General features: G+C 40.8%; 1 protein-coding gene across 1 annotated transcript in view; it reads right to left on the bottom strand.

Moving 5' to 3' along the window:
* The window catches only part of STON2 (stonin 2), a 79,842-nt gene that overhangs the window by 11,608 nt on the left and 53,284 nt on the right, over positions 1–14,950 (bottom strand). The gene's annotated exons all lie outside the window — the stretch shown is intronic.

Raw genomic sequence — 14,950 nt, 5'->3', positions numbered from 1 at the left:
AAGGAATGACAGCAATGATTTCATTGCTCTCCTTCCAACATAATGACCTAAAAAAGAAACTTATCCCACATGTTGTAGTGATTTTTTGAAACTTCCCTCTCTAAACTTTCAGGCTGTATTTCTTCTCTCCACTTATCTTCTGTCATTTGCATGTTTTGCTCCTTTTCACTCTTGTTCTCATTTTTTCCCTTTTTGTCCCCATACCCTGCTCTAGAGAAGAATCCAGTAGGGAGAGGGAGTGAACATTGAGGAAGAGCACTTCTCCACTCTGTCCTCACATACTTGTCTGCGCATTTGCTGTTATCCCAAAAGCACATGGGGATATGGTGAAGGCACCATAAAAGGTGCCTAGGTGGCACTTTTGCCCAGGTTGTGTTCAGCAAAGAGACTCTTTGGCTTACCCAGTGGGAAAGAGTCTGCCAGTCCTTGGAAGTCTCTGAAAAATCTCTCGGAGAAGCTGTGATCTAGGGATGTATGTTAGGATAAGGAAAAACACATTTTTGACTTGTATTGTGGAAGCTGTCCTCATCCTCTGTCAGGACATGGCACCTTTGACCGCTATTTTCCTAGCCTCAGGCTCTGCCAAGACACTTCCCAGAAGCCTGCACCATACTGTGCTATTTCAATCCCAGCTCTTTCTGGAGAAGATAGCTGCAGTGGTAATAAGGTGTTTTCCAAAATGAGCGTAAATTCTCAGAGTTCAGAAATTAAAGGGTTTTCTTCCCATTTTCTTCCCACTGGGCTAATGAATCAGAGTGCTCCTCAAAATGAGCAGCTAGCATGAAATTATACTCTGTGGCTGCACCGTGGGTTTGCTCTACATATGATACAGCAGTGCCAGCATTTGTGCCTTTTGCTTCTGATAGATATATAGATCCCATGTTTCACACAAGTCCCTGTTCTTCAGTACGAGCAGAAAAGTGAGTGTAAAATGTAGCACTTTGGTACGGCTGTACACCTGTGATTTGAGCATATTTTACAATATTAACAACAACAAACTATTTACATCATTATTTAAATTGCCACCAGTTCCCCAAAAAGATGAGCTTGTTTCCATTCTGCCTCAACCATGACAGACAATTTGAATTTTTATTCCAGTTACCATTACAACTACCTGAAAGGAGGTTGTAGTAAGGTGGGTACTGGTCTCTTCTATCAAGTAACTAGTGATAGGATGAGAGGAAATGGCCTCAAGTTGTGCCAGGGGAGGTTTAGATTGGATATTAGAAAAAATTTCTTTACTGAAAGGGTTGTCAGGCATTGTAACAGACTGCCCAGGGAAGTGGTTGAGTCACCATCCCTGGAGGTGTTCAAAAAACGCATAGATGTGGCAATTCAGGACATGGTTTGGTGGGCATGGTGGTGTTGGGTTGACAGTTGGACTGGATGATCTTAAAGGTCTTTTCCAACCTAAACGATTCTATGATTCTATGATTTAGAGTATGAAATAGGGAATATACATGTTAGCCAAAGTCCTGCCATTAGCTCCTTATAATGTCTTGGATAACTTGATTTTCTGGGCCTTTCATGCCAGGTGTATGGAAGTTCACCCAACCTTTTGATCTAAGGACAAAACACACCATGCAAGTTCTAAGGGTTATTATAACTGAGAATTTTATATGAAGCAGAATGATACCAATTTGTTTTTCAAGCCACAATAATAACAAAGCAATAACAAGCTTTTACAGACTATCAATGCATTTAAAAGTGTATTTGAAAAGAAGTGGCACTATCTCAATTTCTCAGATTTTCTTCTCTACCCTGCCATTTTACTTCCAGCTTTGCATAATGCCTCTCTGTAGTCCCTGCTACTGGTTGCACCACTGGGTACAGTGGTAGGTCCTTTACCTGTTAAGTTTTGCCGTAAGACTATAAATAGATTTGTGGGGGAAAAAACCAACAAGCCAACTGATTATCATCCACAACCACACCCTAAGTGAGAAAGTGATTAAAAAACCACCAAGAATAATCTGACATTGTTCTGATCCTCAGGTCCACACCAATACCTTCTATTGTCTCATGCATTTCCAGTACTTTGGTCAGCAAGCATGTAGTCCTTTGAAGCAAAGCAAAGGCAATGAAAAGATGTGGTAAGAATCTCTGTTTTTATAGTATTTCTGGGAAAACATTCCCTATTTCTTTTAGGACTTCTAAAAGGCCTGTGTTTATAAGATCAGGATTTCTTAATCCTGAGCGGACCACCTCTTCCCTGCCTGCAATTACAATTTTCCCCTTTACTGTACCTTAGCTTTTGAATTGCAGAAACCAAATGTGATTCCACAAATAAAGTATTAACACTTCTGGTAAGTTTGAGAGAGGCAGATGAGAAGACCTCCTTGAGAATCCATGTGAAAAACACACAGAAATCACCTGAAAAATTTCTTTCTAAACTGAACGAGTTCTATAAAATTAATTCCTTTTTTGATCCAGATGCCCAGAAATACAGCAGAAGCATTAAGAGAAGATGGTTTCATATATGTAATCATTTGTGTAATTTTATTTTCTAGAAAAAATCATTATTTGATTTGATATGTGGAAGTGTCAAATCTGGGAAGTAAAATAATCTCTCTTACCCAAACTAAAATCAGAAGTACATTCTTCTGCTGCCAAAGAACCAAAGGGTTGGGTTTACAAATATTTGAAGAATACAGAGGTGGTTCTAGAAAAGACAGGTTTTTAGCTTTGTCTATAAGAGAATGACTAATAGCAGGGAGGATAAAAATAACAATATGCTAATGCAGCTCAGCATCCAAAGAAAGTTCCTGAGAACTGGATGAAATAGTGTGTCTATCCCAAGAGAAGTATTGGAGCTTCTGCTGCAAAGGCAAATACAGCATGGTGAAAAATCTTGACATTGCTAGGGGATGGCTTAGACAATTACTTCAGATTTTTTCCTTCTTGACTTCGGATGAGTTCCTGAACATGGGTGAAAAAGTTTAAAATGTGAACGTCCTTCAATTTGGCAGCACCCCAGCAGGTCTGGGAGAGGATACTTAAGAAAGTGATGCCCTACATGAACTTCTTGCTTTCATAACTGTTTTCAAAATTCCTTCCTACAAAATAAATCAAGACGATAGCTTTCTGATGGGGTGCTGTCCTGGTTTCAGCTGGGATAGAGTTAATTTGCTTCCTAGTAGCTGGTACAGTGTTGTGTTTTGGATTTAGTATGAGAAGAATGTTGATAACACACTGATGTTTTCAGTTGTTGTCAAGTAGTGTTTAGTCTAAAGTCAGGGATTTTTCTGCTTCTCATGCCCAGCCAGCAAGAAGGCTGGAGGGGCACAAGAAGTTGGGAGGGGACACAGCCAGGGCAGCTGACCCAAACTGGCCAAAGGGTTATTCCATACCGTGTGATGTCATGCCCAGTATATAAACAGGGGGAAGCTGGCCAAGGGGGGTGGATCGCTGCTCGGGAACTAACTGGGCATCTGTTGGCGAGTGGTGCTTAGTTGCTGGCTGGGGTTAAACCCCGACAGGTGCAGACAGTCTTCAACCCAGAGTGACTCCTGACTGAGAAAGACTAGATCTGCATAAAAAAAAGGAAGAAGTGATCAAAACAAAGTACTTGTTTTTTCCTTCTTGACTGACTGACTTTGCTTTCCTAAGCAAATGACTCTGATAGGTGTTTACTCTGCAAAATTAAAATATCTTTTAATTGTCCGACCTTGCCAGATTCCAACCTGACAGGTTGCTCCAGCCACCTACAAAACACAGGAGCAGATTTACCAAGGAGGTGATGGGGACAGTAGCTCTGTTTCCTTTCCCAGTGACACCAGCAACATGTGAGCTCTGGGGCAAGCAGCCCAGGCTGCCCACACAACTATGAACCTCTGCGTTCATTCCCCCACGTAAGTAGTGTCTGCAACGAGCACGGGCCGTACCTTACTACACACATGCCTGAACATCATTACCAAGCCATTAAATAATTTTGAAACTTAAGTCCCCAGTGAACAATAAAATGCCAACCTGCATCGCAAGGGTTTTTTTCGTCCACAGGCCTCTTAATGTTTTGTTGGCTTTGCAAGTGTTCAGTAGTAAAATGGTTAATCATTTCAGTATGATAAACTGGAAAACAGCATTGTTATAATGGATGTAGAACATCTCACTGTGATTGGCCTGTTGTGACTCACTACAAGGAAAGAAGGCTTTGGTTCTCTTTATTGTATCATCTTTTCATTTTTCTATTTAAACTATTTTGGCCCAAACTCCCAGGTAGTATCATGTTACTTATGCCTGGGGGAAAGGCAGCCATCCAGCTGCTAGAGGACATTGACGCTGCAAACTGTTCATGACCAAAGCTGTGCCACAGAAGTAGGAAGAAGTTCTGAAAGTGTTACACACCTTTCAAAAAGAAGGGCAGATAATGACTTTAAGAAATGGATCTGAGCAAAAGCCTGGATTTTCAAATTTCTGAGTCTATTTTGCCACTTGAGAGAAATTAGCTCAGAGCTTCATGGCATGACTGTTTCTGTTACCTGAATATATTAATTTACATTTAATTCAGATAGCTCTACTTCACACTTCAGTCTGTAGTACAGGCATACCCCTAACAGGGTCACACCTTCCAACGGGGTACTCACTTCCCTGATGCGGCCAACACCAGTCCCTCAGACAAAGCAAGCATTGCTAAGTTTTCCGCTGGCATAGCTGGATCTATTCTAGGACTCTTGCTGGGAAAGTAGTCTACATAAAGTCCAGCAGACATTGATACACAGGCCAGTATTACTTCAGAATTGGCCTTTAAAGATCAGCCAGGTCAAGAGGATGCCAGTTACAAAACCTGTAGTGTCTCTATATAAGCAATGATACAAAAGCAGAAAGCGCAGATACAATCTGGGAGAAATCATGGACTAGGTTGTCGTGCAGTTATCTCTCCATGACAAAGGTTATACTTTCACATACTTTCTACGACATCTGTATCTGGTCATTTCCTTGCATTTCTTTTCCATACCCAAGTCACAACAACTGTGTCTCTATACATTTTTTTGGTGCTCTGTTGTGTTTCTGATCCTCCCAAGACAGATAGCATAATTTAAAGTGAGCTATCACCCTGAAGTGACACAACTGGACTCCTATTTCCAGCCTTGCCACTGACCTGCTATGTGGCTCTGGGAAAATGGTTCATCACTGTCGCATCACATTGCAGCTTCTGGTTCCCTTCCCACTTTCTGTAATTTTTGACTATAAGAGTGTTAAATGTGGAACAGCGATCGTTCCTCTGTACTACAGTATCCAGCACATTTCTAGGACTCTCACAGAACACAGTGAAAGTGTGCAGACATCACAGAGTTGATGAGATTATAGGTTATAAACCTATAAACTGACTCAACGAATATTTCTGTTATATCTATGCACTTGCAAAGTTTCAAGTTTGGTACAAGCTATGAAGCCAGGCCTGTTTTTGTAAGCTTTCCTATTTATCACAGCTCTGTTAATGGTGGAAGGTCAAATCTGTTACTGCTGCAGACACCAGCATAACTTTCTCTAGCTAAATAAAGCTACAGTAGAAAAGTGCCATGGACATCAGTTGCAGGAACCTGCAACTCAAAGCACAGAAGACTTCTTGTCAATGGGAAGTTACTACCTGCTTATTTTGCACAGACAATATCCCTGTAAGGATAGCAGTTACCACCTCCATATGTTTCCTGGGTACCCATGCTATCAACCAGCGTATGGTAACATTAAGGGAATAGCTAGAAATGTCCTCTCCCAATCTGCAGGACACTTACTTCCCATGAGCTTCAGAATAGACCTTGGAGACAGAAGAAAAGGCAATCACCTTGCCTCCTTGCAAGAGGACCATGGGGAGGGGCTGGAAACCCCCAAAGCCCTTGACCACCAACACCTGACAAGCTGGCACATAGATTTGTAGGCATTCCTGCAGATTTTGAGTGTCTCTGCAAGATCTGATGTGTGGAAGAGACAACTGCTCACACATTCCTTGCCCTCTACTCCTGCTGCTGAACACACCACATACAAAAATTTAACAGCAATCTAGTTCTCCAGCGTGTTGAACTGTTAATACAAAAGTTATGGTTTTAACTTCATACATTATGGCACAGCTAAGAGACATTTCAAAATCGTCTGGACTAAGTAACCAGCAGGAGAAGGTGCAAGATGAAAGACTGAAGCCACAGACCTGATCTCTATGGTTCCCTTTCTTATTCCTTCTCCTCCAACTTGACGGGCTTCTCAGATCATGTTGAATGGATTCATCCTTAGAGAACTTTTCAGTTCATCATACTCTGTCATATTCTATCATTATATCCCTTTGAACTTGGGTGTCTAAATTTAGGCCATGTAAACCAGTGGCCTGATTAAACCTAGTGTAGTTTTATCCCAAATCTGCAGTACTACATAGTCTGTTCCCAGCAGTGGGTTAATGACTACTTAAATATGATGCCTGTTGCTTGGTTAAGTATTGCAAATTCATCACAAGTCTCAAAAGAAGTTTAATTGTCAAAAGAAGTTAAATCATCTGAAGTTACAAAGACATTATATCACAGAGCTTCCAGCTCTATTTAAAACACAATGAATTTCATCTATGTTCAATTAATTTATCCCCATGAGTCTCTAATCTTTATAAGATCTGCTATATTTCATTTTAAATGTAAGCCATCATGCAGATACTAAACTGAAAATGAAATACAAGCAAATTATGACTCAGCCTCTCACAGTTAGATCGCAGCAGCCCTCATACTGCAAGAAAACTGTTGAAAAGGACTGTCCTCCATGTACTATCTTAAAGGATCCTAGAAGTTTTTGTGGACTTTGTTGATGTTTTGACATTTTCTTATTATTCTATATCTACACAAACGTATGTATTTATGGGAAGGTAGGACTACCGCATTTCAGGCATTTGTGCTTACTGTTCTCCATTGCCCTGAATTATTTGCCTTCTGTCTCCTTCAGTCATGCTGCCTCTTGCAGCTTGGAGAGGGAAGAGAACATCTTCCCAGCAACCCAGTCTGACCTAACCATTAAGAAACTGATATCAGACTAGCCATAAGAACAGTGGTAGTTGCAGCTGGAAGTCTCACTGCAACCAGCTATGTATGATACTATTTGAGTGCCTTTTTTTGTCTCACCTGTTTTCCTGTCCTCTATCTTTATTCAACTGGAGAAACTAATTAAATGAAGACTGAAATTCAATCAGAGCCTTGTCATTATTCCTTGAGTAAAGAAAATGTTCAAGATAACAAAATTAATTTGCAACTTAGAACTTTCCTGCATTATTTAATTTAAAAATACTCAATATTTTTATTGTGTTATGTTTATTGAGCAGTTAAAACTCTGGCTTATGAAAAAAAAAATTTCAGATGTGGTATGGAATAACTGAAACAATATTACAGCAACTCATAATCTATGTACAGTTAACTCCCCTTTTCCTCGTACAGATCTCAGCTATGCCATCTGCTCTCAGCTGTAACTATAGTTTTGTAAAAGTTTCTTACATGTTCTGCAGTCTGCACTGTGCAGTAGGCTGGGCAATCAGAATGGATCTGGCTAGCAAAACTAAGCATCTGTAACACTCCTCGTGTAATTAGATTCCTACAGCAGATATCCATATTCAGAAAATGTGCTTTCCAAATATACTGCTTAGATTTTTGTCTGTAAACACTTAGAAGTTGCTGTGCTAATACTCTTAGAATTACAGTCAAGAACAAACACACAACGAGAAATCACCAAAACATTGCTGTAAAGATAGGTATATAGCTTTGAAATGTAAGTGCCTGTGTGCCTGGGTCTCCAATTAATACCAATTTACCATCTGAACAGTAGATTCCAAATTAGACATAGTTCATGCAAGTCATGGACAAGGTTGCTAGTGTCTTGAAGAAATTGTTAGACCTTCACGTCAGGTAGGAATTACATGACTGTAAGTTAGAGGCAATAAGGAACTTTAAAAGCGAATAAAACTCTTCTAGTGATAGCTAGAAGACATTAGGTACTCTAAGAAAAAGCACTGTTTATCACTTAAACCCAGCTTTCTTTGTTTGGTGGTTTGTTTTTTTTTTTCAGTAAAGAAGGCTACTTTAAAAAGAAATTGAAGTAAATACCTTTTGTTCTTGTAACATACTTACAAAAAGTGGAGTTCTTCTTTTACATGTTAAACAATGGTAGGGAATGGGTCCCAAAACTATTACAGAAAAGAAGGCTTTTTGATTTAAAGCCATTTGAGAGTCACAGATCTACAAAGCACATGTTTTTCGTAAAGATCAGTTCATGTGTTTCCATTAGCTGGCCAGAAGGTGGTACATTATGTCTGATATAATTAGAAGAAGTCTTCAGGACCTTTACAAGATTTAGACAAGACTATGCCTGTTCAAAGAATTCACAATATATATGTGACATAATACCATCGTTTTATAATTAAGAATCATTTGAGCCAAGTTGTGAACAGATCTCACATAAGTGGTGGGGAAAGCATTAATACCTGCTTGTTTTTCCTTAGAACTCATTTCTACTAAACAAACATAATATACTCATAAAGTAAACATCTTACCAACTAAGCGTACCTACATGATTCATAACAAAGCAACTTTGTTTCTACCCCTGAAGAAATAGCATAGATACAACTGACATATTTTTACCACTATGTCATCTAACTTTGTTCTCGGCAAGGTGTGCTCAGTCCAGAGGTTACCAAGACTACGACTACCCCTCAGCCTTAGTCATTATTACTACCATTGGAGTACTTACGCTCCCAGTTTGGCTAGGCTAGACAAAGCCTGTGTGTGAAGGGACAGAGCAGAGCTGGAAAACACAAAGCTGAACCTGTTCCAGCAGAGGGATCGATAAGAGAACAACAGGTTCTCTGGAGAACATTGGATCCTTCTGCCTCGTCTTTCATCCAAGAGGAGAACAAGGAAGAGATGAGAACAACAGAAGACACGCGCATGGCATTTTTCAAAACAAGTTCCTTGCAAAGTACATTGGTGAAAATAAACGAAGTCAGTTTGCCTCTGAATGTACTTTGGACTTTGCTTCTATCCACAGAGGTCTGCTTCCCTCTCTGTACGTACAGCATATCCTTCAATAATGGAACTGCCACTGAGACAAAACCATGGAGCTCATGAAGAAATATTCTGAGAGCAAATAAGGAAAGAGAAATGCTCCTGCTAGCCCAGGATGTTTCAGGAAGTTAATGATATTTGGCAAGCTGGATAAATCTGTAGCCAATCCTACAAATGCAAAGACAATCCCACTCCGTCTTGGAGAAGCTGATACTAGCATCCATTGACCAAGCTCTCTTTTGCTAAGAGCAGTTACATAAATCTTTCATACACAGACAATACGCTACTTCATTATGCCATAATTTTACAAGCAATATATGATGGACTGGTGGCAAAAATAGAGGTCTGCAGACCTCTTAAGTTTTGTCTTCAGTGCTTGAGATAGTACCGTGTGGAATAAGCCTGACATTTGCAGTGCCAGACTGCAGGTGGAAATGTGCCAGCTACTGGATACTGTCAGAATTTGGGGTCCCATTAAGCAGCATAACCTTGGACTGCAAAGCAACACACTATGGCCTCCTGCATCAAGTTATGGATCCAAAAGGCAGCTGCAGTATTGCATAAGCATGGGGCTCTGGCTGTGTTGAATAAATGCAAGAAATGTTGCCATAGCCGTAGGAAAATTGAAGGCAAGAGACCATCATGTGCATCAGATGTCTGAAACACTCTGGGTTTGCTATTGCCAGTCCATCGGTTCAGAAACTGTATTGTTAGTAACCACAAATGTTAACACCAGCTGATGACAACTTGGTAGCCAGCGCAAAATAACTGGCTGATCTCTAATTCCTAGGTGGGCAGCTCCTGCGTGACTGCAGCCAACATCACCCCAAACAATCTGCTCAGTCTTGTGCTGATTCTGTAGCAAAAAAAGACAAGTCAGTACACGGGGATGTCAAATAAGCCTGTACCAGTGCTCAGTTCACTGCTTACAAAAATAAACACTGATGTCCATCTCTGCACGTCATTTAGAAAGAAATAGGACAAGGTATATCAGGGAAAGAAGGAAGGTGTTTTGCTTGATGACTGACATAAAAAAGTACAAAATTAAAATTTATATTGATAGACAAAGATTTAAACCTCTATACTGCAGGAAAAAAAGTGATGGGGGAAGGAGGAGAAAAACCAGACATTTGTTATTTTACATCTTCAGAATGCACTATTGCCAACACTTCTGGCTCCCCACAACATTTAAAAATAGTAGCACTAACTTCCTCATTCCTGGACTCAAGGCATTTCCCAGGATCAAGTTTTATATCATATCAAGTCAGCAGCTCACATCCTGTCTGCCAGATTTGTCTGCATAGCTCAGGTTATCCAGGCAAGGAGTAATCTCATATTTATACACTACCTTTACCCTGAGCAGTATCAAAATGATTTACAAGTTATGCCACTGCTGTTATTTCAAAAAACCCAAAGACCCATTTCCCAATTTCTAATGTAAGGCTCTGTGGAAACTTCAACTTCAGCTACGTATTTTAATAATTTAGCTACCTGATGAACTGTAAAGACAGATTTGTTCCATAGACAACACAACTGATACATACTTATAAATTATGGAAGTTAACAGTGCTCCACTTTTGCCCGAAGCTTATGCTACTATTTCCCCCCCCCTGTAGCTTGTTGTGCAAACATTTTCTGTTTGAAGTGCAGAGAAGAGCATGCAACTAAGTGAGGGCAGCCAGTTTGGCCAGTCCTTCTTGACTCAAAGCATACAGAAGCTCGAGGCTACAGTGAAGTTTTATGAATTAACAGGTGAGGTGCTCAATGAAAAGGTGAGAGGAGCTATAACAAAGCCGTGTGTAGGTGAATTTGGTTTTTTTTAATTCCTGGAGGGATTTTTGACACATAACTCAAAGGACTGAAGGAGCCTGGCTGGAAATAGTGTGAGAAAACAGAAAGGACAGCCAGATCTACGTGTAATGCCTGACCCATGTAGATATCACTGAGGATGCACCTGCCAATGCAACACCACCACCCTCAACAAATAATGATAATTACAGGTGCTTGAGAAGCAGCATGATGCAAAGGATATGACATAGAAATGGGCTGCAAAAGGCTTAGGTGCTAATCTGAATTATGTGATTGTCTAAGTGACCTTCAGCTAGCAATTTATGCCCTCGGCTCCACAAGTTTTCTCTCTGTAGCAAAGCAAAAATATTGATGTAATGGAAAGCGTTAATGGCTGTTGTCAAGTGTGTGTGATGAATAGGCCATCATAAGTCATGTGAAAGCTTGTGGGCTTTCTAGGGACCATGCAGGATAAATGGAATAAAAAAGGGAGCTCCTGTAGGCATTCAAATAATTGGAGACAGTAGAAGCTGTGGCCCTTGGCTGAGCAAAACTTAACTCATGCGTGCCAAGGAATTTCCTTGTGCACTGGCTGCTTGCAGTTAGGTGTACCTGGATGAGAACAAATAGAAAGGTGGAGAAGCTACAGTAAACAGCTAAGACTGGATGCCTAAGTACAGGACTGGCTGTAAACTGCAAGGAGAAATGCTGGGCATTTGCTTCTTACTGTTTGTTCCTCCCATACGCTGAGAAACAGAGCACTGTCCACATTATTTACAAGCAAGAAGGATTCCACCAAAAATACTGGAGGTAAGCCAAAAAGGCCTCTATTACCAGTCAGCAATACTCTCGCCTGAGATCTAAGTAGGACAAATACTGGTTTTTCTAAAGAGAGAGAGTGTATGGCATGGTTTGCTCTACCGAGACTGACCCGATATTACTTGGGGGCAAAACTGATGATAGAAAGAATGTATCTGTCCAGCTCTCAGTGGAAACTATCATATGAATTAATGATTTAAAATCCAGTTATATTCTAATGCATCTGCCCTGCACAATGTTGGAACACTAAAAATTATGATCTAGGAGACATGTTCTTACACAAAAACAAAATACAGAAAATATCCCTATTATTCTGTTAGAAAAAACTAAGTATTTCATGCCTGATTTTGCTTCAAATAAAGAGCAAGGGCTGGGACAAAGATAGGCCTGAGACACTGAGATCAAGTGGTAAGGCGGGCTGGAGAACATCTATAAAATGGAAAGAGATTTAGGAATTCTTCCAGGAATGTAAGGTGAGCATGGGGTTGCTCCTCACCCTGGGACTGCAAGGGTGTGAAGACTATTTATACCTGCTATTTTAACTGTGTACCTGAAAGACCTAAATATTTTCTTAGGTAGAAATTGGGATGATGAAAGTAGGTTGCTCAAAGATCCCAAACAAGAAAAGCTTTGCACTGAGTAAAAATACTGAGAGAAACCCTGTAGTTTCCAGTTACCAAGACCTTGGAAAGCAAACTCTTGCTGCAATAGATACTGAAACATGCTTGTTACAGTCAGATAGGCACCACTTTATTCTGGAAATGAACTTTGTCTTCAAAATCCATATTACGCTGTTGCTAAAGTGGTTGCAAGGTTGAGACAGGGTGCTACATTGCTGGTTTTCACCTCCTGAGGCCTTTGAAGATGTGTTTTGGATATATGCTGAGCAAGATGGTTTAGGGAGACAGGAGACAGAAGAAATATTCCTACTGGCGGTAACCTAACTTCAGCCTCCTTTATGGTGACACTGTTCTCAGTTTTTGCCCATCCAGGAAAACTATAGTGATGTTACAAGGGCTGTCTTGGAGACTGTTTCTAAAAGCATGGCTGTATCGACAGAGTTCATGCCTGCCCTGCCAGCCTGACTAGCACAACCATACTATTGATAACTTCAGCCAACTTCGGAAACTAACAGAGCTGACCCAGCTCACCCTTTGTATGCATATAACAAAAGGACTCCCAAGGATGGCAGAAGACAGAAAACTTGTCAGCATGTTCATCCAAATACCTTTTAGTTAACTGCTCCTGCTATACGGCCCTCTGACCCACTCTGAGAGCCTTGTTATCATCCCATGGTGCCATCAGCACCTCATCTCCAACCACAAGGCAGCTGCTGACCAGCCCGGGAGGCTGTTATGAAGAAACGGCTTGTTTTACGACATATTGCTCTGATTGATGAGGCCATTACTCCCTTTCCACACTCATCTGTTCCAGGTCTGGGACTCCCTTTGCGCAGCCTTTCCTTCAGGCCAGGCTCCCACCATAAAAGCCCAGCTGTTGTGCAGCTATTCACAATTGCAGGAAATCACCAGAACTGAATACTGGGCTGTTATCTATCTTATGTCATTTGGAGTTTTGTTTTTCCTTTTTGTATGTGTGTGTGTGGAGCCACCACGGTACACAGGATTATTCAGGGTCACTCCACAGAAGCAGCCAAACAGAAATGATCCAACAAGCAATTTCTTCCTCTCTCCCTTGGGCCATGCTGGTGTCACTACAGCAAACAGAAAGGCACGGGCCTCACTGTTAAATGTGAGACTTCGACCAAAAGAAACCCACGCGTGAAGAACAGAAAGAAGTAACTCGTGATGTTAATCACAGCGCTCAGTGGTGAGAAGTGAAGAAGAAACCCATACTTCCTTCCTCTCCGCACAAACTGTAACTTCCCATCTTCCCATCTCTAGCAGGCATCTTCCCTCCAAGCTATGATTCCGCCTGGGGACAAAACACAAATTAGACAGGACCCAAATTCCCTTATGCTATTCCTGCATAACTTCTCGGCCACGATGAGTTCTTTTCTTACTGTTAAGTTTTAGCTCCCCCAGTTACTGCCTAGTCTTAGCTGTGTGTCCTCTTTCTTCCCCAAATGATACTCTCCATTCTTTTGATGGGTGTGCAGAGGGGGAGGAATTCAGCTAGTGGCTTTGCCAAGTCATCTCTCTTTCTTTGTAAAATAGAAACAAAGAGTGAAAAACATTAAAATAATCCTGTGGAGAAGTAGAGAAGAGACCCCAAATGCCAGCCATCTCAGTAAGCCCCTTGCCATATATGTGTATGCGCACACACACACATATATACATGAGCATAAGTTGTCAGCTTTAAAGGTGATGAACAAGGAATCCTGAAAATTTCTGTCCTGGGGTAGCAGTTACTAGGAATTAGGCAAGGTACAGGGGCTGGATGGGACGAGGCTCTGATAGTGTCAGGGCAATCCCTGTATGAAATACACCACAGAAAGCTAAGTGGAAATAAACTTCTGCATTCTTGAAATGTGGATGAGACCTAGCAGGTGTTCAGGGTACAGAACAAGATTAGGGAAAAAAAAAAGAAAGATGGACAATGTGATAGGAAACCTTACTGCCTGTATCACCAAACTGCATAGCTCGTTTGGTGGCGGCTGAGAGACAAGAGCTGAGCACAGAATGTGACCAATGTGAAGGAAAACAACAGAGGCCCCACAGCTGCTGTGCCCTGTAAACAAAGCACGGCTTTCTGAAGGGCCATGTGAAATTCTGCAGAAGAGCCCTGAAAGAACCGAGGTCTGCCTGAAGGAAACAACAGGGATTAGAAATAAGGAAAATGGGATAATAAGATGAGGACTTTATTGAGCTTGAAAAGAAAGGTTCCCAGACTATAAAATGAAAAAATAATTATTAATGTATTCCTGCAAACAGATCAAATGGACATTCAAGAAATGAATGGGCAACAAACACTTAACAGGTAATTTAAGTACCCTAACACAATATCTTATTATATAGTGGCACTGACTGGTGGAGGAGATTTGACAGGAGTTGCCTAAGAAGAAAAACACAGCAATGGACAAGAATGACTGCCTCAGATCACTAGGGAGCATTATTTTCTAACGTTTCAAGAAATAAGCTGATCACTTCCTAGGAAAAGAGATTTTTTTTCTTCATGATATAACGTCGCAGAATTGTTTCAGTACATTATGGAAATGGGGGGTATGGTGAATTTTTTTTGCCCACTGGCTTACTTGGGTACAGTGGATAAAGTACTTAGGTAGTTTCAGAAACAGATGTCAGATGAAAATGTACCATCAGCGGACTTCTACTAGGTTTACAACCCTAGAAGAAATATCTAAAGGA

The sequence above is a fragment of the Aquila chrysaetos genome, chromosome 2, assembly GCF_900496995.4.
Source record: "Aquila chrysaetos chrysaetos chromosome 2, bAquChr1.4, whole genome shotgun sequence".
In the NCBI taxonomy this organism is placed as follows: domain Eukaryota; kingdom Metazoa; phylum Chordata; class Aves; order Accipitriformes; family Accipitridae; genus Aquila; species Aquila chrysaetos.
Note: the sequence above shows the minus strand (reverse complement) of the source record. Positions and strands in the feature narration are given on the sequence as shown.